This window comes from Aphelocoma coerulescens, chromosome 2 (assembly GCF_041296385.1).
Source record: "Aphelocoma coerulescens isolate FSJ_1873_10779 chromosome 2, UR_Acoe_1.0, whole genome shotgun sequence".
Lineage (NCBI taxonomy): Eukaryota > Metazoa > Chordata > Aves > Passeriformes > Corvidae > Aphelocoma > Aphelocoma coerulescens.
In genome coordinates, this window is record NC_091015.1 from 58,038,164 (window position 1) to 58,064,899 (window position 26,736).

Consider the following 26,736-nt stretch of genomic DNA (forward strand, 5'->3'; position numbering starts at 1 on the left):
GCTGAGGACAGCAGGGAACATGCAAGGGTTTTAATATTTTAGGGACCTGTCATTTCAAGGATAAACTTTGCACTGCAGTATTCCGAGAGCCAAAAATGAGATTGGCCCTCATGCACCCAGCAGTCAGAGCAACAGTACCTCAACAGAACAGCCTGATCCCTGGCCTGTCCCATGGTTCTGCAGCCACAGTGTTGTCCCAGAGTTCCACATTCTTAGAAGGGACTTGAAAAATTTTCCCCATGTATTTGTTTGCATGCACAGTCATGGGTAGTTCTAGATTCAAGTGTGGAAGTTTATGAAAAATCATGGCTAAAGTTTATCACTATTCCTTTTAAAGTATAATTAAGAGGACTAACCCATAGGTCTGACATTAAAAGAAGGCTTTATCCTGATCACAGAACACAGTTAAACTGCAAATTGTGATCATAGCATGAAGAGTGGAGCTAGCTCAGACCTCTCTAGTTCCTAAAACAATGCAATTGTACCCTTGTGGTGCAATGTCCAAGGAAAGATGAACTGCTAAAAGGTAACAACATGAAAAGGTAGATATACCTCTCTCAGGATCATTTTGGAATCTGGCAGATCACTGCATAGATGCAAAAGGATTTTGCTGCTTTGACTTGATCCACCTCAGATACTTTTGCATGATCCTCACTTGCACAGTGCAGGCATTCTGAAAAAAAAACCTGATGTGTAGGACACTGAAAGAATTAAAGCTCGGAGAACTGAGCTGACTGCTAGGTGCAGATTTCAAGCCTAAACAGCATCCTAACTGGCTAGTTTGAGACCACTTCTTAGAAAGGCATCCACTTTTTGGAAGGGAGTTGATGGTAGCAGAAAGAGACAGACTGACTGGAAGGTCAGTAGTTTGGACGAGACTGGCTGTCAAGTGAGGCCAAGCTCTAGGCTGTTTGTTAAATTAATTTTAAATTGTTCTAAAGGTCTTTCTCATTTAATCAGATGGTTTTCAAATAGCTTTCAGTGAATTCTTGAGTGACAAAATTCATATCCACTGGTAAAGCAAACCATTTGCAATTTTCATTAAAGATTTACTTATGTTCCCTTGCGCTGAGCAGCTACCAATTCTGATTAAAAAATTCTTTATTTTTAGCGACATGATGAAATGGAGTCTCAACAGACCATCTGCACAAAAGGACAGCATTACAGTTTCTAACCTTCCAGCAGAAACTTCAGGGAAACTCTAACCACAGATTATGCAACACATGAGACAGCAGCTTGTCTCAGAAAGATTGCCACACTGGAATGTTTGAAACAGCTTTAGGTCAATGCAGGAAACAGCAGAGTTACAGCCATGGAGCACTCTTGCTTAGTGAAAGTCTGATTTTATTATTTGAGATTGTTTTGAAGCAGCTCAGTATCCTTAGATGAAAACTGAATTTTGTTTTGAAGGGTCTGGATTCAGAACTTGCTCCTGCAAATCCATTTAAATCAGTTACTATGACATGCTGTCTGACTTAGAAGTCGGCCCTTTCCAGAACCTAAGTGTAGCTATCCAGAACCTGCTGGGGGCACCTCGAAGCCAGCAGACATCCACAAAACAGGTGTCTCACATTTGGACATATACTGTAACCACCACATTATGGTATAGTAAAGTACAAACCTTCCTTCAGGAATGTTTTAAACAAATGGCTCAATCCTATCAGTATGTTTTGAATCCTACACCTTTTTTATAAGAGATATAGTTCACGGATCTAGCTTTACTGCGTTGTACGTAGAGACTCAGAAAGTTCAAAACACTCATTCCTTGTTCTGTAGAGCATAGACAAACAGGTTCACCTGTTTGGTACCACCACCCTAGTGCTTGAAAAAACTTCAGAGTATATTATTTCCAGAGTACGTGGTCTCAGTGAACATGGTCAATGGTCAAAATGAATGTACTATTCTGTTAAGTTATCTCAGCTTTGTTAAGACAAGCATAGTTGAAAATTTCCATGAAAAGACAGCCAGAAAGATGTTGTTACCTTCCTGCTAGTCCACCCCAAGAAAAATAGGCCTGCATAAGTTTGGTGTCAGAAAGCTACAGTGGGATGACAATACCTGTTTTATTACTATAAAAATTTCAATCAGGTTTGGGGTTTGTTTGCTTGTTTTGCAGAAAAGACAATCACTTAATGATAAAAACAATCAGGGTTTTGCTCCAAGGAAGACAAAACCTAAGTACAGTGAATGAAGACAATGCAGGTCAGGCCCAAAATCTCTGACACTCCACCTACATTGTAAACTATTTACATATTTATTATCTATTTTATTGTTTTCCCAGGGATTTATTCCTGCAGCCAAAGCTTCCCAGGTAGTTGTGAAAGTCATGGGATCAATACTGTCACACATCAAAAAAACCCACATTAAATTTCTGCATCTCTGCATGTATGACCATGTACATACAGATGCACAAACGCCTCTCAACTGTATATCAAGTGTTTACTTTTGAAAACCCTGGTTATAAATTAAAAGACCACAAGTCAGCAAATTAGTAAAAGGCATGGGGGGGGTTGTTGGAGGGAGGGAATCTTTGCTACTTCTGGGCAACTGCTAATAAAACAAAGGATTAGGAACAAAGCCAGGCATTTCATTGCTTATTCCCTCTACACAGGCACTTGTTACTTAGGAGAAATTAAAAGAGAATCTTACATTCTGCAGAATTTGTTCAATATAGCTGCGAACATCTAACATCAGACCCACTGCTCCTATCCATGGTGGTAAAATAAATCTCTTCCAAAAGTCAGGAGCAGACTGGTGACAGAGAGCTGCTGTTTCCTGGTTCTGTGAAAGAATTTTGAGAGGCTAAATATATTTGTAGGTTTTGAAATGGGGTGGGATCTACAGATGGGAGCTTTCACGTGACAGTGTATCTAGGCAGAGATAAGACTGACACCCATTGTTCAGGAAACAGAGGAGAGCTGAGATAAATAAAATTCCTTAAAATATACTTCTAATTTTTTTTCCAAAAGCACATAATTCCTGTAAGGACTCTATTGCTTTGTTCCTTTTTGTCTGCTTTCTGCTTGTTACATTAATTCACAGTGTCTAGCCCTTGCTGCCTTCTCTCAGTCCATGGTACCAAGGATTACCTGGCTTCTGTTTTTATCTTCTGTAGTTTTGAAATATAATCAAAGCAGAGCCATTTTGTTTCAATAGCATCAACATGATTTATGCTGCAGTATGTGTCCCGCAGGATAGGTATTCAGGAGGTATTCCAAACCTCCTGAAGCCAGGAAGATCAAAAAAGGGAATGTGAAGAGGGGGGAAGGTATGAGAAAAGTAAGTAATTTGCCTCAAGATTTGGTAAAAAGAAGCAAAAACTGTATCAAAAAATGTGTCAGATTTGATATATCTTTTACTTTGCAACTGCAACATTAACTGGCAGAGTTATTTTCTAAGCAAGACTGTTCCAAGATTTCAGCAGTGTTTTACAATGGATAATGGAAATGACAATTAAAAAAACCTATTCCAGTTTGCATACAGGAAATACAATTAGTATATCGTAACTTGAAAAGAAAGTGGGAGGGCTTTTTTTTTTTATAAAAAGGCAGTAACATATCCTCCCCATTAAATAGGAAATAAAGTTTAATTCTTTTCAATCATTATAAACACAGAAACACGAAAGTAAAATTCCAGCCCAGAAAAATAAAATCCTGTAGAGAATTTACCTTCCTAGAGAAAAGATTTTCATTTAGCACATTTCCACTTGTTTCCCTTTCCTTGTACTCTGCACTGTCACCTTCATTCTCAGTAGATAGTTAAATCTCATGTTCATCAATGGTACAGGGAATCAGCTAGAATAATTTGAGGACAAAAATGTCAATGCACTATGCTTTGATTTCTCCCCAGGGCAGCTAAACATTCACAGATTTCTTCAGCAAGTATCTCAGCCCCATAGTAACAAAATTAAAAACTGTCTTCAAAGTTCCGAAGTCTAGTTTCTTTTTTTTTTTTTTTTTTTTTTTTTTTTTTTTTTTTTTAAGCAGCAGGCTAGTCTTTGCTGCATGATTAATAGAAAAGGTTTTTTGGGGTATTTTGTGATTCTTCTTTGTGGTGCTGATGGTTGGTTGGTTGGTTTGGGGGAGGGATGCTTGCTTTTTGCAAAAACTGTTAACATTTCCTACACACCAAGTTTCTAATCAGTCAGCCTCAGGTTTCCTCTAAAGTGGGGGGGGTTGTTTTTTGGTTAAGTTCTAATGCCAAAATCTTGAAAATGTGGAGTCGTTAGCCAGACACACCCTTTCCTGATTTTCAGTTTGGCAAGTGAGGCATTCCTTCATTTTCATTTGAGTGGTCCTCTTCCTGGTAGCAACTTAAAGAAGAACAAAGGTACAGAAATCTGCTAAGCCAAGGTCTGTAGTGGCAGATGTGGAGGAGAACTATACTTAAAATGTGTGCAACATATGGAAGAATACAACCAGACATCTCAGCTGCTTCTTCTTGATCAAACATAGCCAACAGCCCCCATCTGACCTGCACACCTGCTTACCCCCCAGAGTTAGAGCAGTTACTTCTGCAGCTCAACCTGTGGAGATCCATGCTGCAATATTAAAAATTCAGAGCTCAAGCTCATCTTCTGAAGGAAGATTTCAAGGAAAGGGCACCGATTACGCAGTGAAAAAGGTAAAAACAAGTGTATGATGTTCTAACTCCCATAGGCATAAATTATATCTGAAAGCTAAATTAAAGTAATATTGCAGCTGTAAAATCAAGAGTAAAAAACTGGGAATTGTCCATATTAAACCTTTGCCCCCTTATGATCCATTCTGTAGTTCCATGACATATCATTTTCCTGTCATAGTAATGGATTCATACAAAGCCCCTGTTCAGCCCCCAAGCATGAATCTATTTTGTAATTTTGGGGTACTTAGTTTCATAACCCAGATAGCACTTCTTTATCACACTGCTTGCTCACAATCACATTTATATTGCCAGGCTGGAGGTGCATTAGGGATAGCAGTTCAGCACACCTACATAAAGAAAGCACACTTACATATAGTGCTACTTGGAGCAGCCATATGTGAGTCAATGCATTTGATTTTAAATGCATGAAATATTGACATGCTTTGCTCTTCCAGCACCTGCTGCTGACTGAGCTACGTACAAGCAGGGCCACAGGAGTTACCCTCTCAACAGTAAGTAATGCATGATGACAACTCAGCAGTCGCCAGCCAAAGAAGGGAGTGAGATGAGCAAGGGGACTAAGAAGGACAATTACTTCAGCCAGAAAAATAAGAGCAAGAAAAAAAAAGACATTCAAAACTCCTTTTTCAGGCCCCAGAAAAGCTCTGTGTATGCTGCAATTGCCTTTTTGTGAGCTCTGAGAGTTAAACTTGCAAGATTCGTAAATTCATAGATGAAACCAGGGATGCTGGTGGGGAGGGAGGGTGTAGGGGAAGGACAATAGGAGAGGGACAACTCTGTGCTCACCCATTCCCAGTAGCACAAACCACAGAACTTGCCTGAATAAACATTCCTATGTGAATTCCTTGTAGTATATTTCTTGTTTAGGTGTTTAGGAACCTATGCCATTCCTATTTTTTCTGCCTAACATTGCTTCTACTCGTGTAATTTATAGTGTAATTGTTGATGCATTAAGCAAACAGCCAATTAAAAATTGAAAAAATACAAAGTTTGAGTTTTGAAAAGACACAAATAAACAAAAGTTTATACAGATAATCCATCAATTCTCAGATATTCTTCCCCCTTTCAGGGTAGGGTTCATGCCCTATCTCAATTCCTGGTCTACCAACAAAGACATTTATTCTTTTTAAAATTATATATATTTACTGTGACTTAGAAGTAATATATTCTTCACAAGGTTTTGAAAGCAACATTTGCTTCTCATTCCCATGGCTCACACTTGATTGTACTGGCAGGAAGTCAAGACTCACAAAGCAGCCTCCTGTCTGATCAAAATTAATATACAGTAATAACTGGAAGGGCACTGGAACAAAACACTAAATAGTGCCATTAAGAAGCAAATATCACACTGTAACATGTATGTTTTAGAAAGGGCTGGAGAATGCAGCTTTATTCTCTGTGTCAGAGCAGCAAGCTTCTTTTCTGAACAGGAGCAAGAAAAATGGCTGTAATGCCTGTCCTTCCCTCCCAGACTGCTGACTCACAGGAGAGGGTGTCAGTGAGGCAGGCAGCAAACACATATGGGGGGCCTGGGGCAGTGAGAAAATACTAAACTCCATGTGCATGTGAGTGTGCATGTGTAATGAAGTGCTCTAAGGAATAAAACGAGAAAAATTGTTTACTGCTTTAAGGATTGCTTTGAACTATCTTTTGTGTGTACGACAAATGCCAGAATGACAGCTCCCAGCACTGAGCAGCTCTGTCACTCCGAAGAGGATGGGCAAAGGAGGAGGCAAAGGACCACTGAGGAGGTGGTCCATGACAGAAGTATAGCCAAAGCTAGTAGCACCATCAGTGTGCATCAGCCTTGATCCTGAGGAACTTCTACCCGCAGCTTAATACGGAATTAGCAACCTCCACTGAAAAAGTAAAAGGTTCTTGCTTAAAAGATGGGAAAGGTGCCTCCAAGTTTCCAACAGACTTCATCCCAAACAACTTAGTGTTTTACATTGACCAAAATTTTTAAGAAAGCTTATGAAAGGATCCTGATCCTTTTCTCTTTTCACAGGTGTGTCCCCTCTCAGGATGCTAATGATGTGATGCAATTTTTGTCAAAGGTGAGAGCTAATGCAGTGGTAACTGTTACTCAGATGGGACAAGGACATTCCTCCATGAAAAAATACAAACAAAAAAACCCAGGATGAAGACTATTAATAAAACACATCACTCTCTACAAAGGCCCCAAACCTGCCTTGTTTTGTTTTGCTTGCTTGCTTTTTATTGTCCCAGAAAAATTAAATGAACCATTTTGAAGTTCTAGATAGAGACTTCACAGATATTTCAAGAGTTAATTCATCAAACAGTCCAGTCAGTTCTATAGCCTGTATCTATAGCCTGTATTCAGGAACTTTTTTGAAGGATAATAAAAAATGTTTTTATAAATATATTAATGGAGAAAGGAAGGGTAAGAACAACCTCAGTTCTCTACTGGATGCGGGAGGGAATTTAGTGACCACAGATGGGGAGAAGGCGGAGGTGTTTAACACCTTCTTTGCCTTGGTCTTTATCAGAAAGACCGTTTGTCCTCAGGACATCTGTCCTGGGCTGCTAGATGGTGTCAGGGAGCACGATGGTGCCCCTGTTATCCAGGAGAAAGCAGTCAGAGAACTGCTGAGCTGCTTGGATGTTCATAAATCTATGGGACCAGATGGGATCCATCTCAGGGTGATAAGGGAGCAGGCAGATGAGCTTGAGAAGCCACTCTCCATTGTTTACCAACAGTCCTGGCTCACTGGTGAGGTTCCAGATGACTGGAAGCTGGCCATGTGATGCCCATTCACAAGAACGGTAGGAAGGAGGATCCTGGAAATTATAGGCCACTCAGTCTAACTTTGGTACCTGGTGAAGTAATGGAACAGCTTATTTTGAGTGCTAGAGGATGGCTGGGGAATCAGACCCAGCCAGCATGGGTTTAGGAGGGGCAGGTCGTGTTTGACCAATCTGATCTCTTTCTATGACCAGGTGACCCTCCTGGTGGATGTGGGAAAGGCTGTGAATGTTGTCTATTTGGGCTTCAGCAAGGCCTTTGACGCTGTCTCCCACAGTAAACTCCTGGAAAAGCTGGCAGCCCATGGCCTAGACAGGAGCACTCCTTGCTGGGTTAAGAGCTGGCTGGCTGGCCAGGCCCAGAGAGTGCTGGTGAACGGTGCTGCAGCCAGTCACCAGTGGTGTCCCTCAGGCATCTGTGCTGGGCCCAGTTCTGTTCAATATTTTTATTGATGACATGGATGAGGGTATTGAGTCTTTCATTAGTAAATTTGCAGATGACGCTAAGCTGGGAACGTGTGTCGATCTGTTGGAAGGTGGGAGGGCTCTGGAGAGAGACCTGGAATGGTTGGATGGATGGGCAGAGTCCAATAGGATGCAATTTATTAAGTCCTAGTGCCGAGTCCTGCATTTTGGCCACAACAACCCCCTGCAACATTACAGGCTGGGGGTGGTGTGGCTGGACAGTGCCCAGGCAGAAAGGGACCTGGGGGTGCTGGTCAACAGCCGACTGACCATGAGCCAGCAGTGTGTCCTGGTGGCCAAGGCAGCCAACAGCATCCTGGCCTGTATCAAAAACAGTGTGGCCAGCAGGAGCAGGGAAGTGATTCTTCTCCTGTAGTCAGCACTGGTGAGGCCAGACCTGGAGTACCGTGTCCAGTTCTGGGCCCCTCAGTTCAGGAAGGACATTGAGACGCTTGAGTGTGTCCAGAGAAGGGCAGCAAGGCTGGTGAGGGGCTTGGAACATAAGCCCTGTGAGGAATGACTGAGGGAGCTGGGGTTGTTTAGCCTGGAGAAAAGGAGACTCAGGGGTGACCTTATTGCTCTCTACAACTTCCTGAAGGGTGGTTGTAGTCAGGTGGGGGTCGGTCTCTTTCTCCAGGCAGCGACTGACAGAACGAGAGGACACAGTCTCAAGCTGTGCCAAGGGAAATTTAGGTTGGATATCAGGAAAAAGTTTTTCACAGAAAGAGTGGCAAAGTACCGGAATTGTCTGCCTGGGGAGGTGGTGGAGTCACCATCCCTGGATGTGTTTAAAAAAAGATTGGATGTGGGACTTCGTGCCATGGTTTAGTTGAGGTGGTGTTACAGCATGGGTTGGACTCAATGATCTTGAAGGTCTCTTCCAACCTAGTGATTCCAACCTGTGAAATAACTCACCACAGCAAACCTTGCAAAGTCACCAATGAGAGAGATCTGCACTGAGCACAAGGCTGCAATGCACAGCTTTGGGTTTGGGAGCAGGGCAGATGAAGGAATGAAATCTGATGGCAAAGAAATAAATATAGCAATGTCCATGAAGTACAGTTGTCCATTTTCTTACACATGTTTACTTAAAAGTCTGAAAGTATTCATAGAAGTCTCTCCAGAAAAAGAAAAATTGAACAAACAAACATACACACAAAAAACCCAAACAAAAACACAAAAAAAAACCAGAAAAAACCCAAAACAAACAAAAGAAAACCAAACAAAAAAAACCAAACCACAGTAATTTATAGCAAAACCTGCTGACAATCAACACTCAGTACCTCTCTTTCAAAACCCTTAAAAATCATTATTAAATGTTTTATTCATTAAATATCACATTATCTACTTCGAATGCACAAAACCAGAGTCAGACTTCTACTGGGATGTTACAACTCGTATTAGATGAAGATGAGCCTATTCGTTACCAAACCACATGCACTAAACCCAAGAGTAACAAGTCTAACAACACACAAGGAGTCTTAACAATGCAGCACTTCATGGAAGATCTGTATTATCTCTTACTGCCAAAATAACACTGAGGCTTTTAGTGCGTTTTTAATGAAACTGTGCTTATGCAATCATGTGACACACTACATACATGCACTGTCTCTTCGCTCCCTTTGTCACCGACTTTGGAACCCCGACCCTTATTTTTAATAAAGCAGCAATTGTCTCAAAGATATTGAGTTTCTTCGCACTTTTTGAAAACAATCAAGCAGATAAATGACAAGCATTATTACTACCCTTGCCGAAGGAAAGACTGAAGAGTGAGCGCAACTTATTTGCCACTGGAGAATTCTCACAAGAAAGATCGGAGTCACCTAGCCCCAGGAAAGCTGCAAGTTCCATTTCTGTTAGACTACAGAGACTCCAATCACAACCCAAAAAGGAAATCCATAGGAAATTTGACTTTCTTAGTTCACTTTCCCAGAGAAGGGTTTATTTCCAGGTAGCACAGCGCTTGAAGGAGCAATATCCTTGCAACTGTGAAGGAGCTTGTCAACTTAACCATTATTTTTCCACCCAGCCACCCAAATCCCTCAGTTCTCAAACAGACTTCTGAATTTTCAACCAGCATCTACATGCTGATCGTCTTAAAAAAAAAAACCAAAAAAACTGAAATTAAAAAAACCCCACCCAAAACCAAACAAACTGTTCCCTTTTAAATCGGTTGCCAGAGGATATTCTCAAATAATAAAACACTTCCAAAGGATTATTTTACCTGAATGAAAACAGGAAGATGTTGGTAGCAGCCTGTGAAGTCAGGGAAATGAGCTGATCCCTCTCAACATTATTTGCAACAAAATTAACAATTTATTTCAGTTATAATAAACCTTCTTCAATTAAAGCTGCTGCATTTGTTACCAGGGAGATTTCACTATATGGGTGGGTACAAAGTGTGAAAACAAACCTTTTTCGACCCTATGCATGGCAAAAAAGATTAAAATCCAAAATGAAAAGGGGGTTTTTGGTTTTAATTTAATTTTAATTTAAAGTATATTCCTAGAGCAATTTGATTTTATTTCTCAAACTTTGCAAAAATGTTTTCCATTGATTAATTTTGTTCTCCAAACCAAGATTTTGGGGTCCCTTAAAGGTTTTAAATTATGGAATCTGGCTACAATATTAACTATGGAAGGACTAGTTTAATAATATTATTACACTAATTAGTTTGTAACCTCTAGCTAATTGCTTTTAGTTCTGCATTAATTCAAGTCCTGATTAACTAACAGACATTCCACTGCAACAAAAATTATTATTAGCTCTTATGTGTTCAAATGTTAAATGCAAACTCCCAGTCAGACTACAGCTATTTACAAACCTCACTTTGATAAAAACTGCATTTTTATTCTACATTCCTCTTTCTCTCAGAACATTCAAGGCATCTTGGCAATGGCAAAACTTCCCAAGACACTGCAGCTAATGCAGCCGGTAAGATCACAGCTGGTATATAGTGTACATGATCACATGATGCATCGAGTGTCAGAAAAATGTGTCTGGAAGACACAAAAGGCACCTCCTTGTTTTTGCAGTGGTTTTACATGAGTTGATCAGGACCAAAGATCCAACATGGCAGAGAAGAAATGATTACATGTAAGACTCCATCTCACAGTCATCTCTAATAATCATTTAGTTACATTGTTATGTGATCCAGTCACACTGAAACAAATAAGTTTTGTGCAATAGCTGTGTCTCCTCAAATATTCTTTATGTAATAATAAATAAAGAAGGGTGGTAGAAGACGTAGGGCAAGTAGCAATTACAGCAGCAACAAGCAGGTTTAGGCACTGCAACTGCAAGAAAACATACATACTCAGTTCTCAATTACCATTCTAACGGAAACAATATAAGTGAATTCAACTGGACACGATGCACTAATTAAATGACTTGCATGCTACGTTGACCTCAAGCACATACACTAGCATTGCTCATAAATAATTATGATTTAATAATATTTTGAAGGATTATTAAGACTTTTAGATGAGCCTCATTACACTTAATGAGAGCGCTGTATAAGGGACAGTGCTCTCTAAATTACTATTGTTCCACAGCAGTGTCAATTCTGGAAACATGCAAAACCGCAACCAAAATATGCCTTCACACACACACAAAAAAACATTTTAAAGTAAAAGCATTTAGTCCTCTATCACAGCATTTTGATTCCAGTTTTGTAAGCCAGAGAAGCATTGTTAGTACTTAAGCATTTTCATTTAAAATTGAAACTTTATTCTTTATTAAAGCAAGGTTACAAAACAAAACAAGAATTTAAAAATCCATGTTAGATCGAGACTTCCTAGAGGGGAAAAGGGTTTTATTTTCTCCCCATTTAATAATTTAACAACTCCTTCTGCTTTGAATTTCTAAAAGAAATACCCAATTTTCTTTTAAGATTATTTCAATTAGTTCTCATAAGCTTCTCCCAACTCAACTAAGTAAATTTGAGTGTTATAAGCCAGTATATAAAGATGCCTACTAGAAAGAGAGGGAAACTTCAGGACACAGCTATAATATCAGAAGCCAAAGACTGACTTTTAATAGATCTGCTGTGTCACAGTAAACTTGTTCATTTGTTTTTAGGAAATATTCCTCTTATATGAGATAAAAGAAAATGTTGGAATGGTATATCAGCAACACTTCCAGCTCCAGCAAGAGCAGCATTTTGGATTCAACATTTTATTGCTCTTCCAAATCCCATATCCTGGGAAGTTTAAAAACTGCTGTATTTGTTGGGAAACAATAACATTTTCACAAGGGCCTTCAAATTCAATCTTTACAGCCACAAGAGCATTGGAAACTGGTAAAAAAAACAGAACAGAAACCTCTGGACAAGTTTTGTGGTTCACAGTTCCTCAGAGTGGTCCTTCATTTCCCTGCTAGTCTTCCTCTCTAGTTTTCGGGATTCCAGAAGGAGAGGAGGAGAAAACTAAGGCTACAATGAGCCACACTTCATCTCACTTGCTGTACTCTGATTGTTGTGTCCAGCTGGCTCCACTGGCCAGGTGTCAAGATGAACCTGTTCAATATATAGAACTGACATTTTGGATAAATGCTGCCCGAAGCTGCTCCAGACCTTTATAGAACTAAAAATTCTGCTCATTACTTTGCCTCATTATTTCTGTTCTTGGATGTGACTATGCAAGAACTCTGTCTTCCAAGTTTCTAATTTTATATGTGCAGGAAAGCATTTGCAAGCTCAGGATGATTGCTAGAACAGTACAGTTCACCCAGGTCAAATATGAACAGATACTAAATCCAATGGTGGTTTTATTTCATGCTAAAATATGAGGGAAAAAAAAATTGTATAAGATTAGGCATCTATTTAGAAAAAAATAGTTGTATAGTGACACTTCGAAGCATAACACTGCAGTGCAAGACTGTTAGAATGCAGTCTATGCCTGCCCCTAGAAATTTGAAACCTAAAGCAGGCAACAAAAGTTTACATCCAAAACAAACAGCATAAGATGATAAAGATCTAATCTCTGATGAGAGCACGATGCTCTTTCATCATTTAAATCACAAGTAATTTTATGGAGGCTTAAAAAACACTCACAGGCTTCCTGGAAAACATGTTTTAAGACTGATTCCAGACTGTGGGTTTTTTGAGAAGAAAAAAACCGAACAAAAAACTCAGATATTCCAACTTCAGATACATCCATCCCCCTGAGAATCAAAACACAAGATGCTCACAGGTAATTCAATTAATGGTGCAAGAGACCAGCAGAAAAACACAAGTTGAATTATTCCCAGGATCAGAGCAACAAAAGTTAGCCTTCTCACAGAAATACAGAGAAGACTGGGGGCTTCTCATTGTTAAAAAAAGAATTCGTTATGAAATTCAGAAAGGGCAACTGTAATCCAACACCACACCATCTTAAATTTTCAAGGCAATTAGGGATTAAAGTGCCTAATCAACAGCAAATAACTGAAATATACTCAATTTAAAGAACAAAGATATCAAAATAACTGGGAATTTTTAACATATGTTAAAGTGGACAAAAAAAAATAAAAAGGACTAGTCCAAATTTACTTTCTGTTGGTGAGATTTCAACTGGAATGCTTGAGCACTGGGAAAGGATTACAATACATGGAGAAGACAAAAGACACAGGGAAAAGCAGGGAGCATGAATCAAATCTACTCTGCTTACTAGGATGGCACAGAACCTCCAAGAAGACATTGGAAAGACCAAGCCATGGTAAACAAAGTCATGCTGGGAAGCCACCCATATGTTTGCTCCTGTAATCAGAGGATAATGGCAGGAAACAGTATGCATCTATTGCAGGTAAACGGTTTTTTTCATCACAAAAGGGGAAATGAAATTATATATAGCAAAACTAGCTAAAGTCCAAATACCTTTGAATGCTGTGTTCAAAATGTTTACCAAAGAAAAAAAAAACAAACAAAAGAGAAGAGAAACCCCCTCAACTTCCTTGATCCCCTTCTGTCTCCTCCTTATTCATTTTAATTTTTTGACAGTTTGTTCCTATGGGGTTGGTCACTTTCCTTATGGTCTCAAGTGACCTTTTTCACACTGCAAAAGATTAGTCATCTCAGTTTTTTATTTGCATTTATTCTTCATCTTTATTAATGCATTTAGTCAGTTCAAGAAAGACATATTGTGACTACTTTTTTTGATTTATTGTTATGCTTCCATTTGTGAAAGAACTTTTTTATTCAGGAAATTAAAGCCAAACTCAAAAGGGGCAAACAAACATCCCACCCCACCCCAGCTACAATTAGGAGGCAAGTCACAAATCACAGTTCTAATGTCAAGGATCTCTAAATCCAGAGCTGAGTGAAACATTGAGCAAGAACCACTGCTGCTTGATGTCTACTGGGTCATTAAGCAAAGGAGAAATTTGGCAGCTACATGTGATGAACTCTGGCAATTCACACAGCAAGAAAGTGTACCAGTTCTGTCCCCTACTCATCTGTCAAACTGCCCTGTGTGCAGCTTGTGTTTCCAAAGGGAGTTTCGTTGAAAATGCCTCCTTTCCTCACAAATACCTAGCTGGTCCCTTTTAGGGTCTTTACAAGGCATTGAGTTTTGTCCACTCCAAAGTGAAATAAATATGGGAAAAAAGCCTTGTTTATCAACCCACCCAAAGTACCGAACTGGATGGGGACCTGAAAAGTCCAAGCTATAAAAAAGAGAAACTCTTCCTCTCCTGCTGCAGCTATATGCTCAGGTTATATCATGCTGCTTAAGTCCTACAATTCCAGCACTGCTGATCTCTTGAGGACTTGTCCTCTCTAGAGCTGGTCTCACATGTCATCTTGTTAGGTACAGAGAGCGCTGCATGATTTGACCTGGGAAGACTCAGTTTGAGACTTTCTCCTGTTCTCAACCAAGGATCTCATATAATATTCAGAAATCATTCTGAAAAATTATTCTGAGCCTACTAAGACACTCTTTGGCAAAGCAATTCATCGTAACTCCTCTTCAGCCTTATGCAATTAGCACAAGGTAGATTTTCAGAGAGGGCAAAAAGCACAGTATTCAGTGAGGTATGCCGATCATCCCTCTCAATTCTGAGTACTGAGTGAAACAGTCTAGGGCTAATTTCTGGGGAGAGTGAGAGAGAATAAAAAATTTCAAGTGAAGGCAGGTATGCATAATCAAAACTTCAAAATGCCAGTTAATTTAAGGAACTATCAAAAGCAAATGCTTAAAGAACTAGACTGAAATAGTGAACATCATTATAGGAAATGGTAACAGATAATAGGTAAATATTTAAACATCTGCTGACAGGTGGTGGATTAGAATTTCTAGTATTAATTGATATGGTCCAAATTTTGAGCAAGCAACCAGTTATCAATATTTTCATCCTCTCTCCTCCAAAAGTCTAATGTTGTTGTCAACTCAAACAATGCAAGGCAACCCTTTGTTAGATCTGGTCTGCTCCTTCAGACAAGAGATCACTTAAATTCTAACCCAAGAACAACTTATTTGATAACTAAGAGCACCAAACTTCTCTTGCCTTTCCTACTGAATTTTTTACCTTCTCATTTTAATGCTTAGACTCAACACTCAGTAAAAACAGAGACTTTTTTAAGATTCTGATCTTCCAGTTTAATGGTGCAGATCAAACAACTTCCAACAATGTCTGGAGAGCATCCAAACATTTGGTTACCAAACTAAGAGAGTTGGGGGTTGACTTGGGTGACCACTCCATCGCACATTTCTAACAATTTGTACCGGTTTGGCCAAATTTAGAAATATATACTCTGAGAGAAGGCACAACCACCCCTCCCCCACCAGGTTCGGGAAAAAAAATAAATTTTCCTCGAAGGAAAGTGAAGAAGATAAAACTATTTATTTAACAAACATACGGGAAAGGAAAATGAGGTTAAATGGTAAAATCTTTTGCTGTGGAGGAAAAACCTGGGAAAGCGTTAGAGTCCTTCCTTTGGTCTCCTCGGAGCCGGGGCTTGGCCCAGGGCCAGGCCCTCTGTGCCCGACGAAAAGTCCTCCCGATGTGCTCTGAGGCTGAAAAGCGGTCCAGTAGCAAAGGGAGAAAAATCCGGAATTCTAGAGAAGGGAAAAAAGCAAAGTCCAACTCTCAGTCTCTCTCCGGAGAACCAGAAACTGAAACAACTGGCCAAAAGCTGACTGGAACACAGCAAGCCGGGTGCTTCCTCGCTCCCCTGCCGTGGCTGGGAAGGGAAAAAAACCTCCTATCTTTAAGTGACCTTGAACAAGCTGCAAACTGCTTTGAGAAAGTTTTGCTCAGTTTTTTCTTCTCCCTCTCAGGCTCAGTCTAGAGGCACAGAAAGGCACAAAAATTAATTCCTGGGCATAGGCAGCGATATGGGATACACATCATAACGTCACCCCAAGACACAAGTAGAGACAGAATTGTCCTTTTTCTTTGCTTTGATTAAATAATAAGTAGTTAGGGTTAAGTCGTTATTAAGTTGGTAAGAAATAGATAATCCATATTTTATCCGTATCATTCATAATGGCCTACACTCTTTGGGCACTCTTTATGCTGCTGATACTTCTGTAATCAATGCATCTTTACAAATTTATGCTGGCAGACACTGGCCCAAGATTGTAGATAAGCATCAGTCAGACACAGTTTCAATTATCTTTGGGGAGGGCAAAAGTAATGCAACATTTACACCTGTAATTAAGCCCTAGAATTTATATAGAGTGGGAAAGCTTGAGATTCTCTCTAATCAGTGTAGAATAAAGCTATTTCCCCCCAATACACTGCCATTGTTGTTTCCAAAACAAAAATACTTTTGTTAAAATTTATTTAATTTTTAAAGAACTACTCAATTTTAAGTAAATTTCAGTTTTCTAGCCTGAAGACAGAAAGGAACAGAAGAGAAAAATCAGTGCAATATTATTGAGTTGTTATCTTTGAATGCTCCTGCTATGTTTACAGTTCCTAATTTATTTTGATCACACACAAGATGGATGGGAATGTCACAAGCTATCTATAACAAGTATGTTAAGCTTTCTGAAAAACAGCTGCCTTCAAAAGGGATTTCAAAGAGTATTTCACTAAACTCTGCTCGTTTCCAACAGGCTGATACTGCAGGCAACTGTATTACCTACTGATCTCTCTTAAGTCAATGAGATGCAGGTGCCAAAAACCCCTCAAGACCTGGCCCAACAAAGAATCCACAATATGCGGTTAAAAGACCACAGCCCGCAATGAGGGAAAACTTCAACTGGCATCAGTGTTGCTCAAACTAGAAAGAATTGTTGGTTTGTGTACCTCAATGATCAATGTAAGATCAATGTCAATCCTTTGAATATCTACCCAGTCAATAAGTTGTATTCAATTTTGATTTTTAAAATACAACACTGTGCTATTTAGAAATACATTTTTGATTAAAAGAAGTCACAAAGATGTTTCCCTAATTGAAAACATCTGATTATCCTCGTGCCCACTGTTACTTCTGCACTAAAGAAATCATGACAAGACATCACACACTGAAGCTTGAAGCTGCAACTTTCAAAGTTGACTGTAAAAGTATCACTTAAATTAGGATTACCTGTAAACTGATATGGTCCAAATTTAGCTCAGACACCCATCACATCCCTCAAAAAAAATCATGCTGCTTATATTTCTTTAAACCTGCCATTGTCAGAAATATTTGAAATTTTTGTTCAGCATCTGACTTCTATAACAAATTTGCTAAGGATACGTATATATTCATTGCAGAAGCATATTCACAGCATCTACAAAGATTTCCCTTATTCATGTGTATCTGAAATGCAGAGGCTATCATATTACATGTATTTGCCCTAGGATGCCTTGCTTTTACAGGTCCTGTGGGGAGATTATTGTAAGAGTATGATATGTAGCATTTTGAGCTGTAGAAGTCAAGATCTTTTGTGTCTCACAATTTTGTGTGGAGATGAAAACACATTTGAGTGGCATAGGCTCAGGTAGAAACAGTATTTTCTTCACACATACAAAGAAAGCTCATTTTACCTTTCAAAAATAAGATAATTCAGAATCAAAACAAATACTAAGATAAATACTAACAGCACAGTAACTAAGATATCCTTGAGTCTCTCTCTCTCACTGGGCCGTTAGTTCAGGACATAAACCAGAAGGTACCCACGTCTAAAGCTGAGGAGACATTTTTGCCAAAAAACCAGGGAATAGCCAATTGCTTCTGCAGAAGTGACAGTTTTAACATACCCAGCAGATCTCTGTGCAAAAGGCCATTCTTACACCTCTACTAAGTGCAAACAATGTTTATTGAAGCTTAACTTTTAAGATGCTCTCATGATAAAAATTGGGCAAAGAAGCAATACCATGCTCTATTAAGGTTGCCCTGTATTTTCCTCACATGAACAATTTGTGCAAGTGCTTGGTAGCCAGTCTTTGCTACAAAGAAAACAAATAGCAAGCATTATGTTATCTGTAGCTTCCTGAAGTTAACCAGAATTTCATTTGTGCTTGGTTCATGTCACAGGATAGCCATTACCTACAGGATCAGTATGTTTACATCTAATAATAAATAAATAAATAAAAAGTTCTATTTACAGCCACACATACACCCACACAAATAAATGAAAAAAAAAAATTAATAAAAGAGAAGGAAGGCCCTATTCTTGATTTGGAGAGCCCCAGTTGAGCTGGTAAGAGGGGTTGCAAACTGAAGCAAATCATAGTATCTTCTTTTCACTTTTCATCTCGCTTCTCAAAATAGAGCACCAGCTGCAGGGCTAGGATGTAGCAGAGAGAACTACATCCACTTTATATAGCACAATAAACAGTGGGAATGAGGGGGCAGGGAAGAGAGAGAGAAATAAAAGAAGGTTTTGCTCATTGAGCAAAAGGGGAACTTATCTTTCCCTGCATCATTTTCGGAAAGCTCCCCAGCAGCTGGTTGAGATCTGACACTCAAGTCCTTTCTTTTTCTTACTCCTCCCTTCTTTCTCTCCTATAATATGGGAGGGCAGAAAGGTTCATTTTACCCTCACCAGGTGCCCAAATGATCTCCTGAAACAGAACTCAGGACCCCAAAGCTATTTCCACATCTCCTTAATACCTTGACCCTTGGTTGCAAATTGGAAGGACCTGTGGCTGCCTGAAGGGTTTTCCTTTGGGCTCCTGCACTTCTCCAAGCTGAGCAATGCTAGTCATTACATTAGGACATGAAAACAGGCAAGGAAGCCCCAAGAAAAATAACTCCACTGGTGTCCCAGGCCAGGCAGTGCAAAGAGGATAGACTCTATTACCCAAACCCGCGAGGCAGGCAGATCGTATCTCACACTGGACTACTTCACCAGCATTAAAAGGAAAAGTGAACTTCAAGAAAGGCAATCCTAGGAAAGGAAGTCTAGGAAGGAACTAGATAAGAGTAGAAACAGCCAAAATAGACTGAGGCTTTCATTTTTGTTTTGGCAGGGCTTTTTTAAAATTGTATTTCTTACTTTTTTATCAGACTTCTCAAGTTATTATTTGTTCAGTCTCCCTTTACCAGCCATGCAGCATCTTAATTCATTTCTATTTTGGATTTTGCCAATTACTTGCTCATTCGCTACTGCTCACCTCTGCCTCCCTCACCCTTCAATGCTTTATTTTCCTCTGAAATATATCCCCTCCAAATTAAATGTTGTCACTACTTTCCTCAAAACATCTTAATTTTCCGCTATTTAGCAACATGCTACAGACTCTACAGTGCATGAAGTGTCTGCAACTTTGTCCTTTTAGTTGGCCAAATGCAACAACTATTCCTTAGGCATTGCTCTCAAACACCGTAAAAACAAATGCCGTCCACAGGGCTCTCTTAACAAGCATTGTATTCAAAACAGCCTTTGACATGCTGACAGTAGAGTACCTCTGAAAACATCCCTATTTGCTTGCATCATACTTGATTAACGGAGCTGCTCTTGATGAAGAATGACATTCTGAGTGATGGAACAAAACTACCAGGGAATTCAGTTATTTCTAAACATATCTAAACAAATCGTTTAACTTGCCAGAAGCATTTTTCTTCAACATTTTTAACATGAAAAAAAATATACATTTTGAAATGAAACTGCCTTGAAAAAAGAGAGGTTATGACAAAATGGTTAAACAACTGCAGAAAAAAATGTTTTGCTTCATTAGGCAAAGGATTTCAACTCATTCCAGATTGGGTTGGGGGAAGGAGAGGGGAAGTCAGGGGACTGAGCAGAGTGATGCAATACCAAGTGAGAGAAAGTGAGACATCCACCTTAGAAGACATTCCTTTACATTATTCTTAATTTAAAAGAAAAAAAAACATCATATCAATTCAATCAGCAAACTGGAGTGACTGTTATAAATGTAGTGGATGTTATCAACACTTGACCAACCTATCACTTCCATGTGGCTATCTGGTCGAATATTCACACATTTTTTCTTTGCTGACATCTTCTCTGGAGAGGTCCCTGGACATCTCTGGAGAGGTCCCTGGATAACAGATCTAGAGAGAACTGGCTTTGCCCTCATAACAATTCAGGTCTCCATAATACAAATCATTTATATCAGTTTGATGCTGTCCTCGATATCCTGCTTATCTATTATCCTCTAAATACCACAGGCTTTGGGAAGGAGATGACGGAAGTTCACAGCTGGGGCTTATCTCTAAAGGCAGTTTCAGATGCCAGTTCAAGGTCTTGACTTTAATCTTCAAAGCAATTAACAGATGAGCCTCTGCTACACTGGAGACCAAATTGCTATCTATACATTTCCTAAACAGTTGTGCTTCTTTGGGACAATGCTGGTCACAAAACCCAGACCAAACTTCACAAGAGCTGGTGCAAAACATTTTCTGTCACAGGAATCTGGCTATGAAACAAGCCTCCATGAGAGAATTCAGAGCTTCACTCTACTCTCCTTTGTACCACTTTAAGCCTTTTGCTACAGAAATATCAAAACATTTTCCCTACCCTATCCCCAAATTAATTAGGGGAAAAAAAAACCCAAAACAAAACATGGAAAGTGTTTTATTCAAACAGGAGAAGAGCAGAGAATTTTTAAAGTATTCAGGAGAGTTTTAGCTAATGTTATTGTTATTAGAAAAGCTACAGGCAACAATGTAAGCTAGTCAGGATTGTATGTTATCCACTCACATGAGCCAGCAGCTTCATGCTAGCCTTGCAAACCACAGCTTGGAAAACACCGCACCAATAACTAGAGTAATGAACAAACACACTGTAACTAAATTTTCTCTTCAAAACAGAGGCAGCCTACCTCAGCAGAAATAATACATTTTACATGACCACTCTATCACCACCTCAAAAACATCTTCTGTCCTATGCCGAGCTCACATGCACAATCACAATTACTAAACATGAAAAAAATATGCCTTTAAAACATTTGATTCTGTTTCTTTTGATTCACAGTCTGATGGAGGCACATCCAACAGGACACAGAGTTAAACAGCTGCAATCATTTCAAAAATGAGCTGAAATAGTGAGCATGAACAGGCAGGAGAAAACTGTGTAAGTGCATGGGTGAATACCCAAAATTGAACTCTTGAACTCTCAAGCTTGAGAATAAACACAAAATAAATGAATAATTCCCACTGAAGTTTTTGCAGAGGTGATCCCTACTTTCTCAAGGATTCTAGATGAAACTTAGAAAGAGTGCTATTGGATGAGAAGGAAGCAGGGAGGAAGAAGTGCTGCTGTTAATTTGGCATTCATTTCAAGGAGCTGAATGGGAGCCAGAAGTAGTACAGATGGCATCTCAATTCCCCTTTCTTTAGAAAAAAAATTATTTTTAATACAGTAACTTTTTGTTTCCATGAAGGCATATTCAGCTGTGAAACAAGGACAGTTAAGAGCAGTAGTTAAAACCTCAGCTTTTAGACGACAGTTCTGAAAGCCTTTTCACAAAGTGATGGTTAATGATATGCATACATAGTTTCTGCAGAGCCATAGCAAGCTGCTGGGTAGTAAGGATGCAGAGGGTCATTGTCATCCTTCCCTAGGCATCCTAGGGAAGGACATGAAGCAACACAAAAGAGACCATACTGTTGTCTTTGCACAGGGGGGGAGGAAAGCATGGAGTTCATATAAAATTATATATTCTGCTTTGTGTTCCTTGTGCTGAATACTAGCTCTAAGACTCCTCTATTACACAGCATTCTAGGCAGCTGCCTGGTTTTCAGACACCTGAATAAAAGTCAATCTCACAGCCATCAAGGCTTCAGATCTGGAATTGTGACTGCATCTCAAACAATGATTCATCTCATGCAATAAGTAGCACAAGGACCCGCAAGGGACACAGATGGAAAAAACTATGGTGGCAGTTTTGGAGTTTGCCACCTTGTGTAGAAATTCAGCCTGTGTTTAAGAGCAAGATTTTGTTCTGACTAGGAAAGTCAGTCAAAACCACAAGCAAAAGTTTGCAAGAACATCTAGCAGGAAAAACGGCAAGAAAAACAACACAGCACAAAATATTGCTGGAACCCTGCCACATTAAAAAGGTCAAGTTCAGATAAGATATTAAGAACCTTAAGGCACGTTAAAAAGCTGCAATTCAAATTCCTATGGTAAGATACTCTTTCTAAAACTGCAGTACTCAATTCCTTTGCATTATATTAATTTGCTTTGATAGCCAGTGGCTGAATCCTAGGACACCACAAGAGAATAGAATGCAAATGTCTAGGGGGAGAAGGTGAAGAGGGAAAGGAAGTAGCTCTCAAAACACAGCAGGCATTAATTTAAAGAACTTATTAAAACAGACTAAGTATCTGGGCTCAGTGCATACCCATGACTGAATGTGACTGACTGGTCTAGTCCAACAGGAGAGGGGCCTAGAAAGTTTAAGAGATTAAACTTTCTCAGAGCTGGAAAGAGGTAGGAACTCTACCAAAGCCCAGTGCGTCCTGAAGCACATGGAAACTGGTATTGCCAGTACTGCACCGCTTTATCAAGACCCTCTTTCTCTCAGCTTCCATGTTCAGTTTCCCAAGCTACAACACCTTGTCTTGGGCCAGTTCTGTTTATTCCCAACTCTGCTGCAGTCTATAGCGGGGTCAAACAAAGAACAAGCATGAAGTGGTGGAACCCAAATTTGACACCAGTCTGATGACACTTTCCAACACAAGTGCATTAGTTCTATCTGCTACCACAGAGGCTTCCAACTGTCTTCTCCCTTCCTCTGTGAGGAAGAAGCCTCCAAGGAACAATGATCCCAGAATCACGGAATATGCTGCACTGGGAAGGACCTACAACGATCTTTGAGTCCAGCTCTTAAATGAATGGCCTATAAAGGGATCAAACCCACAACCTTGGTGTTATTAGGACCCTGTTCTAACCAATACAGCCAATCTCGATGCCCTTTAAAAAAAAAAAAAAGAGGCTGAAACACATCACACACATCGTTGAATAATTTCTTTTTCTGCATGCCTCATGTCCTTACAAAGTTCATGTCAGCAGAGTAAGCTCTCACCCTATGACTGTGTGACATAACCATCTCCTACCCTCCCATAGCTGCAGTGAGGTGGCAGGAGTGTTAACAATAATGCATATCCATCATGAGTATGATTGACATGTTGATGAGTTACAGGATTAGTAAAATACTTTGGATGGTACTGTATCAGCACAAGGTGTTCCAGATTCATCTGAACTTTCTGACATTCATCAACTCTCCTCAGCTCCTATTTATTTTAATGGCAAGCAGCACTTCATAAACAAGGTCTGCAAGACCATAAATTGTCATTCCAGTTAACTAATTCAGTTCTACCAAGAGCAATGACTGATATTACCAACCTATATGTGAAATTATTACAGTTGTTATGCTGCTTTTTGATAACTTTGGCTATGGTTGGGATATGGAACTTTGGGCTTAGGGAGAGGGATAAAGTTCCAGAATGATTCATTTCATTTCACTTGGTGTGTGTCATTGCAGCTGACCAGTAACAGTCAAGCCTGCATTTAAACACTGAGCACTCGAGATATTTCACTTGGTCAAGTTTACGGAGCTGCTGATGTTGCAAATGCCTGTACTTAAAAGCCAGACACAACACACAAGGTAGAGGAAATGAGTACGACAGCCTCTACAGACAATTTACAAGGTGGACAACTAAAAAGCAGGTGAGCTACAGGAGACAGGGATTTTCTTTGATTCTCTGCAGGATTCATGAAATCCTTTTCTTTATTATTTATTTACACTCCATGTGCAGTTCCTGAATTCTATCAGGCAGTCACACCCCAGTATATCTCTCCTATTTTTAAATGCAGTTGTAAATAGATACCTGAGTCAGCCTAAACTCTAATGACAAAAAAGAAGTGAGTAAACGCCCTACCATACAGAGAATTTCAGTGCTAATTGGTATCTATACATACTGTTGGAACAAGAGCTCCTTCAAATCCTTGATCATGTTATCTAGCCAGAAGTATAATAATCCAAACACAAGAATATATAGAACATGAATATCTGTCTTATTCTATAAAAGATTGTTTCAACTATCAGGGTATAAAAGCAGACCAAAATTCTGAATTTCTACTTGTGGGAAATTTCAAAACAAACAAAAAAGTTTTCATTTGTGTGAATGCATGAAATGGCAGTTCTGAATAGAAAACTCTGCTGATCTTTCAGAACCTCAAATTATTTCTTCCACATTTGGCAGGGATTCCCATTATTTCACAACAAGGAGTACTGTATAATTACATATTACTATTATTGATGCCAGTATATGTATGTTCTATTATTTTCAACATTCTCTAGGGCAATTTGTAATTAGTGCTGTTTGAAGAATCTCAATTTTTTTTCCTATTAAATTGTTTGACACAAAAACATGTAAAATAATATTCCTTTATCTGTACCAGCAGACAGTACATTAAGAACCAAAAGAAACAAAATGAACATGTTTGAGAAGTTTGTCAATTTTTGTTTGGGAAGTTTCATGGGTTTTTTTTCTCCAATACATTATTAACACAACCAAATGTTGTTAGGAAAATTAATACCAACAAAATAAACATTTGCTTAGACAAGGCTGATACCTAAATAAATCCAACAGCTCTATACACCAGTCAGCAGTGAAAACAGAGATGCAAGCACAGCGAACACAAACAAGACCTCTCAGCAGATGCCAATAACCACTGGAAAGAAGGAATTCTCAGGCACTTTACAGATCAGGGAGAAGACTTCAGCTCCTTCCAATAACCACTTGTGCAGCCAGACTCATCTCTAAAATACTGAAGGAAGATAAACTCTGAAACTATATGCCACTAAATGTCTTCCTAGTTACATGCAAGCTACCACCTACTCAGCTTGTTTACAATCACATTCACAAGAACAATGCAGTACACAGGACTGGGTAAATGACCATCAATGCTCAGGTACAGCTTCTATTCATGTTAAAGGTTTAAGCAGCAAAGGGATAAAAGCCCAGAGCTTAGATCTTTACCCAGAGTCTCTACTTGATTGGTACAGCACTGGCTCAGCACAAACCAAAATCCCACCTCTCCCTGGACGCTGCTCTGCAAATGAGGCACAAAAACCAGAAGTACTTAATGAATAGGATACATTATTTTTTTCCCGGAATCAGCACAATGTTGCTTGGCACAGGTGCACATTAACAATGATGAATCTGAAAAGTTCACATTGATTAATTACTCTGATTTTCACATTCACCACCTCATACAAAGGGAAGGCAGATGATGACGTTGGAAACGTTTCTCCCTTCACCCCCTGGATATTTTCTGCTGCCTTTTTTTTTTTTTTTTTAAGGAAACCAACAAACAATAAAACTCTGTTTCTCTGCATCTATTTTTAGCTGTACCATTTTGGGGCTTAGAAGAGGAATCAGATTATCTTAAAACATGGCTCCAAGGAAGGCAAAGAAGAATTAGGAAAGCTTCTGAAACTGTCAAGCAGTTGTTGAAAGAAAACTACTTCCTTATCTAGCAGAGATGCGTAGACACAATTTTTGCCAACAGCCTTAATATTCTTCATAGAAGTAGGTATTTTTCAGGTCTCAGGGCAAGAATATGAGGAGTAGGTGATAAGCATTTATACTGGAACACCTTCCCAGAAGCCAAAGACTTAAGTGAAGTATACAGGCTCGGATTCCAGGGAACTCCACATCAGATCTGATCCGCCATTGGTTCACTAGACCCATCACCTAAGTGATGTCAAGCAAGTTCAAAGTTGTAACATATTCTATCATAGTTTCCACAAAATAACATTTTCAGTACATAAACTAATAATTTTGAAACTGCTGTCAAAACTTAGACCTGCAAATCCACAGCCTACATAACACAGATTGAGTCTGGAAATCAGACCTGTCAACTCAAATGTTTCTAAATTCAAGGTCATCTACATCTGGGTCTGAGGTCATGCTGTCATCTTCTATATAATGAAGCAGCTTTTCAATCCTGCATGGAATAAGACACAACAATGGCTCCTCAACCGGCACTCTCAAATTCAAAATAAACAATCCACTAGAGTAATACAAATGTGACTTTAAACATAAATAAAAACACAGATTGTAAGCATGCTTGCTTGAATATTACCAGCATCAACTAAGTATCCTTAAATAAAGAAATCTGGTTTTCTTATACTTTGTGCCATCTAAGCCAGCCAGTAGTCATCAATTCAACCACAGGAAGCTGATGAAACTGACAGTACCATTTTTATTAGCAAAGTTACTTAGCTATCAGTATCAGAACATCCTTGCTGTTGAATCACACCAGGTCCAACTAGACATTTTGGAAGGGGATGTATTTTGATTTTCACCCTCAGCAAAAGAGAAAGTGAGCTAGACATGATTTTACAAAATTGCTGGAGGAATTGCATAATATATATGACAACAGATAGACAGTATCACCCAGACATTCCCTATACTTCTCTCTAATTAACTTATTTGGAGCAGATTGCTTTCAATAGGCTCAAGAAAATTGAGCT

The 26,736-nt window shown here is 39.2% G+C and overlaps 1 protein-coding gene across 30 annotated transcripts in view; it reads right to left on the reverse strand.

The window, feature by feature from the left end:
- ARPP21 (cAMP regulated phosphoprotein 21) overlaps window positions 1-26,736 on the reverse strand; it is a 654,082-nt gene that overhangs the window by 405,980 nt on the left and 221,366 nt on the right. For 2 of the 30 annotated variants that reach the window (XM_069007663.1, XM_069007666.1), the window contains exon 3: window positions 553-673. The exons of 25 other annotated variants lie outside the window; for them this stretch is intronic. The gene's annotated coding sequence lies outside the window, so the exon portion shown is untranslated. Of the gene's footprint in view, window positions 1-552; window positions 674-2,649; window positions 2,704-3,668; window positions 3,684-26,736 lie in introns of those variants that run through there. 3 more of the 30 variants (XM_069007664.1, XM_069007675.1, XM_069007676.1) reach the window with 3 other exon arrangements.